The sequence below is a fragment of the Lolium perenne genome, chromosome 6 (assembly GCF_019359855.2).
Source record: "Lolium perenne isolate Kyuss_39 chromosome 6, Kyuss_2.0, whole genome shotgun sequence".
Classification (NCBI taxonomy): domain Eukaryota; kingdom Viridiplantae; phylum Streptophyta; class Magnoliopsida; order Poales; family Poaceae; genus Lolium; species Lolium perenne.
The window spans coordinates 205,659,223-205,661,923 of record NC_067249.2 but is presented as its reverse complement, the minus strand read 5'-3'; positions in this window follow the sequence as shown (position 1 = coordinate 205,661,923).

Sequence of the window (2,701 nt, the reverse complement as noted above, 5' to 3'; positions counted from 1 at the left end):
TCACATTAATATCAAGATAATAAAGTGTTCTCCCCTCGTATGCACCGTTGCCAAAGTTCATCGTTTCAAAGCATCTCGTGATGATCGGATGTGATAGATTCAACGTTCATATACAACGGGTGTAAGCCATGTTGCACACTCGGAATACTTGGGTTTGCTTGACGAGCCTAGCATGTACAGACATGGCCTCAGGACAACGGAAACCGAAAGGTTGAACACGAGTCATATGGATGATATGATCAACATGTTGATGTTCACCATTGAAGCTACATCATGTCACGTGATGATCGGTTTTGGTGTAGTGGATTTGGATCGTGTACCACTTAACAACTATGAGGGATGTTGTATTAAGTGGGAGTTCATTAGTAATTAGATTAAAACATGAACTAATTATCATAAACATAGTCTGGGTAGTATTTTGAATTAATTTTGTAGTATTGGCATCCGTTTACTACTATGCGCTAGTCTTGTAATTGAGATAGAAATTTTGTTAAAATCTGATAAGAAACTTTACGGATTGGTACCGTATTGTTAAAGAATCAAGAATTGATTAAGTCCTATTGCAAACTTTTAGTAAAACTCACATTGTTGATTCAAAGAGCTATGGTTTCAATTAGTACCTAAAGTTATCTTGTCTCCGTGAAACTTGAAGTTCAAATTTGTTTGAAAAGTAAGGAGCTGAAAATTTAGTTTTCAGAAATAATCAAGGTATGAGATATATGTGATATCTAAGACCTTATTGCAAGATGATAGAATATAAATTTGGTGAGACTACATAAACTCATAAGTTTTATGGGAATGTATGAAGGTTGATGACGCCAGGCGTCACAATCCTCCAACTATTGGGGCACTAATAATATTCGCATATCCATGAAGTTATCATCCTTAGTATGCACCGTTGCTAAGACTCGTCGTTTCGAAGCATCACGTGATGATCGGGTGTTATAGATTCTACGTGTGCATACAACGGGTGCAAGCCAGATTTGCACATGTGAATACTAATAGTAAACTTTATGAGCCTAGCATGTACAGGCATGGTCTCAGAAAGTCATCATGATACAATGGATAAAATTATGAGTGAAATTGTTCATCATATTACAAAGTTACTACTAGTGAAATCCGGAACACTTGTCATATGATGATCAACTTCAAAGGAAGAACCTCAAGGTTATTGGTATTTGACCAACAAACCTAGAAGTTATTGATGTTGAAGTGTTTTTCTGAATAATGAGGAAAGCTAAAAGAGAAACTACAAAAGATTATTGGCAGAAAGAAAGAAAAGACTAGAAAGTCTAGCTCAGGTGTATATAGATGATATACATGTTATGGATGTATTCCTCGTTTAGGTCACACAATGAAATTCTTGGGTATTTGTACCATATTGGTTGGTATGAAGTGTCATACAAAACAACGCAATACAAGAATACAATGGCCTAAGTGACTGACAAGGAATATGATAGGAATACACATCTGGAACAAAATAAAGTGTTATTATGTTCGTCGTTGGCATTCTATCTAGCCCTTAGGATTTATAATAAAGAACTTAATAATTGTTATTTTGCTCTGGTCAAATAAAAACAATGAGTTGTTCAAATTATGACATTACTCCATGTACGATGGATAAGTTATTATAAATCTTAATGGTGAAACACACACACATAATACTGACGCTAAAATTCCATAAGGCAAATGATTTGAATTCCACTTATTTGTGGAACCGCCATTTAGGTCATGTTAGAAAGGAACGCATGAAGGAACTCCATGCAAATGGATTTTTGGAGTCATTTGATTTTTTGAATCGTTTGGCGCTTGCAAATCTTTTCTAAAGAGAATGATTAAAATACCGTTCTTAGGCGAAGAGTTGAACGGGCAACTAACTTAGTGGAAATATACATGATGATGTATGTGGTTCACTAGACATAGTTGTGTGCGGTAGATTCTTCTACTTCATGAAAACTTTCAACAATGAATTGAGTATATGTGGATATATTCGATAAGGAAGAAGTTTGAAACATTTGAATGGATTCAAATAATTTTCAGCATGAAGTGGAAATCATCGTAATAGAAAAATCAAATATCTATGATTGGATCATGGTGGAAATATTTGAATTACGAGTTTTAGCGAACATCTAAGAGAGTTATGAAATTGTTCTACAACTCACGTTTCTTGGAGTATCATAGTGATGATGAAGTATCCAAGAGATGTATCCAAACTTTGTTGGATTAATGATGAGATAAAATAAAATAAAGCCATTATATTTTTGTGGATTATGCTTTAGAGACTACCGCTTTTACACTGAATAGAGCATCATCGTGATCCGTAGGAATGACACCATACGAGTTATGGCATGGGTATGAACCCTAATAGTCCTTTCTTAAATTTTGGTATGCATAGCATAAGTAAATAAGTTTACAACCAAAATCGGATGAATGTCTTTGTTGGTTATCCCAAAGAATTGATAGGGAATTCTTTCCACTATGAAGTAAAAGACAAAAGTGTTTGTTAATGTTACTTGCTTATTTCCAAGAAATAGTTTTCTAGCGAAGTATTTGAGTGGGAGGACAATAGAACTTGATAAGGTTTATGAACCTGAGCATAATGATCAGAGTAGCGCAGCATCGGAAAATTGGTTCCGGAAGCGACCACGACGATCATGGCTCCCATGACTACAAAGTGTTTTAGCCATGGAGATCGAAGTAC